Raw genomic sequence first — 6,316 nt, 5'->3', positions numbered from 1 at the left:
ACATCATGCAAACTTTCAAAGGTCCACTGACTTTTTCATCAGGCAAACGTGTTAAAAATTATTTAAGAGAAGAAAAAAAGATCACAGTGTTAAGAGACACAGGCCTACATTCTGTTGATATATTGTTTTTGATTATGTTTGTTAAGATGGTCTGGAGGGATATCAGTGCAAGCTGAGGCTACTCCCCTCATTGACCGTGTGGGCGCTGGGAGACTAAGGGGCTCAACAGATGAGTGGCCTCCAGCTGCCCCTTTAATGGCCGGATCGGTGCCTCAGCAACCACATGCTGCAGCACCAATCTGGCCTCTAGGAAGCACAAAAAGGAGCTGCGGCTTTGTGACGCCCTTTTGGCACGGCATCATGTAGATGCAGTGCCAGGGCCATGCCATGATGCCACATGTCATCTAGAAGCATGTGCGGCATCATGGCGCGAAGGGGGCAGAGTAATGGCGTCGAGTGACTCCGCCCATAGGCCAGCACTTTGTCCCAGTCTGTACCCTGCCAAAGAGATGTAAAATCTAGGCAATAAAATTTCAACTTCATTAGGAACAGAAAAAGTAACTTCTTTGTTTACTGAGTGCATTAGGACCACTTTTTCTTCATGGTATACAAGGGGGGATACCATGATCATGAAGATGGTTTTCCCAGGGTGAGGCTCATCCATTGCATTCTGTGTGTGCTGACTCCACTGATTTCCCCAAATGCGGGAAACTCAAGTGCATAATTTGTGGTAGTGTCAAAGGTGCTACAAGTTCTTTCATAACTGAGTGTTAAGTTGAAATGGGATTTTTCAGGTGCTAGTTGTTGCTGTTGTTATCGTTAACCATCCTTGAGTCTATCTTTACCCATGGCAACCCTGTGGTTGAGACATCTCCAAAACTCCCTGTCCTCCACCACTCTGCTTAGTTCCTGTAAACTCATACTAGAGTCCTCTGTAATAGAGTCTACCAATCTAGCATGTGACCTTCCTCTCTTTCTATTTCCTTCCACCTTTCTTAGCATTATTCCCCCCCCCCATGAGTCGTGATCTGTTCTGACAGTAGCCTCTTGTCCTAAATACAAATTTCTTATCAGGATAATCAGATGTATTGATAATCCCATGTCTTTAAGGGCATCCCATAGGCTTTAATTATCTATGCAGCCAAAGGCTTTGCTGTAATATATAAAACACATGCTGATTTCCTTTTGGAATTCCTTGGTGTGCTCCATTAGTCCTCGTATGCTTGCAATGTGATCCCTACTTCCTCTTCCTTTCCTGAACCCTACTTGAACCTCTGGGGTTTCTCTCTCCATGTATGATTGGGGTCTGTGTTGCAGAATTGTGCTTGGCTGACCATTTTTCCTACAATGACAAGAAAAGAGATGCCACTTTAACTGTAAGATCTGTTTGATAGTGTAATGGACTGCTAGGATGTGGTAGTCTCTCCTTGTTTGTAGACCGTTAAGCAGAGGTTGGATGGACATCTCTCAGTTGTGTATGCCTGCATGGTGAGGGCTGGGATTAGATGGTCCCTTCTAACTCTTACTGTCTTGTGATTCTATAAGAGAACACGACTCTCCTTCATATGGACATCCTAGGTGAAACTTGACATGCAAGCATCATTTGCTGAAATTCCTTCTTCCACATGTCTATATACAGGAGCCCTGTCATCCCTTTCAAACAGTAACAACTAATTATTATATCACATTACTACTTCTACTACTGTAACAAGTGGCATTTTCTTTAAAAATTACAGATGCGGTGGGGGAGGAAATTAAGGTGAAGGCAGCAAAATCTTTGGGAGCACTTATCAAGCTTTCTGTTGATGTCTCAGTGTTTTTCTTCTTTGGACCTAAGTAAGCAAATCAGTGAATGATATAATAATGGAACTACTGAAATTTGAGGACTCGCTTCTACAGACTAAAGAGCCAACTCCTCTTCTGACGTTTATTGTGTATTTTAAAAGGTGAGAAACAAGTAAGAGTGAAAGGGTGAGCAGAACTGATGGTGATGCTGATCTGGTTACTCCCATCCCTCCAGTGGCTCCCTCATTCTTTGAGGCTTACTTCTCAGATCCAAAGAGCCATTGCTATTCCTGCCAACCCATGGAGGCAGTGCCAGCATTTTCCTGCTCGTTCAAAAGATCTGTTCTGAAAAAGAATGAGATATAACATCACTCAGTCCTTTTTGACAGGAAAAATACATCTGTGACAGGATTCAGGCAGCCTGCCTTGTTCATTCATCCATCTCTTAGAAACTTATCAGTGCTGAACCCAGAGATGGTATAAGTTCCTGAACATGACCCTAAAGTCTTTGGAACACATCTGACATTCTCTTATGCTGTGCACATTTAAAACTCAATGTAAGGTGACAAGAACATTAAGCTGCCCACAGAGCAAATTGTGTAACTAATCTTTATCTGTTCTGAGCCACAGGTACAATAATTGGAAAATTAAAGCGCCTGTGAACTGCTAGGCTGGCTGTATTGAAATGCAACATTTTGAAATGATTAATGAAGACAAAGCCATGCAACTATTTCTATTGACACATGTTTCAGACAACCGCAGGGGAAGAGGAGCATTCTGTTTGCTACTTCCTTTCCAGTAAAAATCTATCCATTTCTCATTCCAGAAATATTGCAACCAGATAACATGATCCTAATGTGTAAAGGCACCAACAAGGAAATACTGGGAATGCTAAATAAGGGTAACCTTATTCAGTCATTTTCTTCATTGTTTAATGTTTAATGGGAGGGAGAGAGTGAGGTGAGATAAACTTGTTCTGCTCCTTGTTGTTGCCATCCTCATCATCCTTCACATACTGTATTGAGGATGAGCTTCTGCAGCAGGGAGCCTTCTCTATCTATGTAGGGCCCCCCACACAATTTAGATCCCGCTTTAGTAAACAATTGTTGCAATAATGCTGGCATTAGCCAACCCTAAAAGTTCAGTGCACAAACCCATTAAGTACATCACAAGTTATCCAATATATCTTCTTAAAAAGTATACCAAATTATAATTTGGTACAATAAAAAGGCCCTGCTATTTTTTATATATAGACACAAGCTTTTGAAAGCCTTTTTAAAGTTGATAATAAAACAGAAGAACAAAGCAGAAGAGTCTCACTCTAGGAAGCATGCTTCAGCTCTGATACTTCTTTGCTGAGATTCAGTCTTCTTCCCTGTAGAAATCAAACAATACCAAAAAAGGGATGACAAGGTGGGTTTAGAGGCATTGCACATAGAAATGCACAGTCCTAGGCCCCCTTTGTCAGGTTTGTGATGTTCCAAGTTGTTTTGGGCCCAGGGCTCAAAACATTCCCAAAAAGCTGTGTAATGTGCATAGTATTTTTGTGCATCTCTGAAACAATCACAATCTGATTCTGCAGATGACAGACTAATGCTTTCTGGCAAATATTAGATCTGACCAAACATAATCTTGATCCATGGAAACTAAATAGGGGAAGAGGATATTGAAGGGTGGCACAGAATAAAACTCCATACTTGCTGTTCTTAGTGGAGCCATTTTCAAAGGGCAGATGAGATGCTTAAAGAATATTTTCACTATCCCTTGTGTGTGTTGGGAGGAGGGAAGGTATACAATGTTTGCCATTTCCAGATTTGTTTTCAAAAAGCTTGAATTTTGTGTTTACGTACGCATAAGCATGGCTAAGAACAGGTGTCCCTCCAATATTTAAAAGATCTTTGCTGCCTCCTGTTCTATTGCTGAGTGCAGTTCAAATCCTGGTGCTTATTTTTAAAACGTTGCACAGTTTGGGACACAGGTAACTGAGCATATACTCTTCTCCATAGACTTTTGAAAGGTTTGTTTATTTTTACCTTGTATATTTCTTTTTGAATTTTAATTCATTCTGCTGTAACTTTCCCGACTGAAAGTCCTGTGTGTGTGTGTGTTTTCCCTCCATTTATTCAGTGTACAATACAAAATTCTGATATACACAAAATGATGCACTGATTCAATGTATGAACTATCCCAAGTAATGGTCTTCCGTTTCATATACACTACTCAAGCCTCTATATAGGCACTGTTGGAATCAGTTTTGATTCCTTGCGAAAAAGTGGAATATAAATAAATATTATTATTATTATTATTATTATTATTATTATTATTATTATTATTAGCATTTCATATAGAGGACAAGAGTTTTAGAAGGTGAATACTACAGAAGGATTCTGTCATTTAGAAGGATCTAGGCTGACAAATAAGTGAGCTAAATAGATAGGGAAGTGCATCTCCCTCCAATTTAAACTAGACATCCTATTGAAGTACAACAGAACAGAAGATATTGTTGGATGATACAGGTCATGTTAATTTACTGTACAGAATGTGCAGTTGTGTGATTATTGCCAACACTATATGCAATTCTTTCTTTTTAAAAAATTTAATATACTTAATGACCGAGTAAACATTATGACATGTCGAGAACAGGAATTCTGCATTCAGAAAGTGACTAATATGTGGCAGACGTGGAAAAGGTAGAGCACACCTCCAGCCACATGGAGCACTGAACACCTGTAATTTCCAGCGCAACCAGAAGGAAGAATTTGCCATACAGCAGAATAATGAGACAACAAATCAATAGCTGCAAGAAAGATTTATTAACAAGCTGGCTTCCAAATTTCCTAATGAGTTTCCAACATAAATGGCTTATTCTGTGTGGAAAGCTATTCAACATATAAATTAAAGGAATCAGTATTACCAAAGGGAAGGGAGTGGTTTCTCTGGCCAGCGCACTTGAACGGTGCATATTTTTTGTCCTTGGTGACTCTACAGCTGTTGATTGAAAAGTTACCCTTGAGTAAATTGGAGGAGGATGAATTCAGTCAGAATACTGAGGGACCATTATGTTTGAAAAACATAGGTCAGTTTGAAAACCCGAGCTGTTTTTTTCTGGATTACAGTTTGTAGGCTGTATTACTGAGTTATGTGGGGGAGGGAGACAGTATTCTGAAAGGCAAAAAGACTGGAGAAGATAGTCAAACTGACAGAGAGGGAACAAGACAAACAGTGCATGGACCCAACAGTGGGAGGCAAAAAAACTTGCACAGGCAGCAAGTAAAGGGAACACATGGTCTTAGATGCCTCTACACTAATGCACAGAGCATGGGAAATAAGCATGATGAACTTCAACTCCTAGTACAACAAAGCAAATACGATATAATAGGCATCACTGAAACCTAGTGGGATGAGTCTCATGATTGGAATGTGGAAATAGAGGGATATAACCTTTTCAAGAGAAACAGGCCAAACAGGAAAGGAGGAGGAATAGCCCTATATGTCAGAGATATTTACACCAGTGAAGAGATCCAAAACATCAATCCTGGAAGCCAGGTGGAGAGCATCTGGATAAAAATTAAAGGGCAGGGAAACAACAAGGATGTTATGGTGGGAGTCTACTACAGACCCCCAAGTCAGATGGAGGAATTGGATGATGCCTTTCTAGAACAGATGACCACACACTCAGAAAGGAGAGATGTAGTAGTGATGGGTGACTTCAACTACCCTGATATTTGTTGGAAGTCAAAATCAGCCAGATCCTCAAGGTCTAGTAAATTCCTCACTTGCCTTGGAGACAATTTCATGGTCCAAAAGGTGGAAGAGGCAACAAGGGGATCAGCTATTTTAGATCTGATCCTAACCAACAAGGATGACTTGGTTAATGAAGTGCAAGTGGTGGGATCCTTAGGTGGAAGTGACCATGTTCTCCTGGAGTTTGTTATACAATGGAAAGGAGAAGCCAGGCATAGTCAGACACGCATTCTAGACTTTAGGAGAGCGGATTTCAGTAAACTTAGAGAAATACTGGGGGCGATCCCATGGTCAGGAATACTAAAAGAGAAGGGAGTTCAAGATGGATGGGAGTTTCTCAAAAGGGAGATACTGAAGGCACAAATTAAAACAGTTCCAGTGAGAAAGAAAAATGGGAGGTGTCGCAAGAACCCAGGATGGATGACAAAGGAACTTTCAGCTCAGCTAAATTTTAAACAGAACATGTATAAGAAATGGAAAAATGGGGAAATCACCAAAGAGGAATTCAAACAAATAGCTAGCAAGTGTAGAGATAAGGTCAGAAAAGCCAAAGCACAGAATGAACTCAGGCTTGCTAGAGAGGTTAAGAACAACAAAAAGGGCTTTTTTGGATATGTCCGCAGCAAAAGGAAGAAGAAGGAAACGGTAGGGCCACTGCGTGGAGAAGATGGCAAAATGCTAACAGAAGAAAGAGAAAAGGCAGAATTACTCAACACTTTCTTTGCCTCAGTCTTCTCAGAAAAGGCAAAGGGTGCTCAACCTGAGGATAATGGAGCAGAGGGCAGAT

General features: G+C 40.6%; 1 protein-coding gene and 1 non-coding gene across 8 annotated transcripts in view; both read left to right on the top strand.

Moving 5' to 3' along the window:
* The window catches only part of ENOX1 (ecto-NOX disulfide-thiol exchanger 1), a 359,770-nt gene that overhangs the window by 97,505 nt on the left and 255,949 nt on the right, over window positions 1-6,316 (top strand). The window lies entirely within an intron of this gene.
* LOC121927393 lies at window positions 607-762 on the top strand. The gene has a single exon (XR_006103195.1). It is a non-coding gene; the product is annotated as a U1 spliceosomal RNA (small nuclear RNA).

The sequence above is a fragment of the Sceloporus undulatus genome, chromosome 3 (assembly GCF_019175285.1).
Source record: "Sceloporus undulatus isolate JIND9_A2432 ecotype Alabama chromosome 3, SceUnd_v1.1, whole genome shotgun sequence".
Lineage (NCBI taxonomy): Eukaryota > Metazoa > Chordata > Lepidosauria > Squamata > Phrynosomatidae > Sceloporus > Sceloporus undulatus.
The sequence above is the reverse complement of the archived record's forward strand: the minus strand, read 5'-3'. Positions and strand labels throughout refer to the sequence as shown.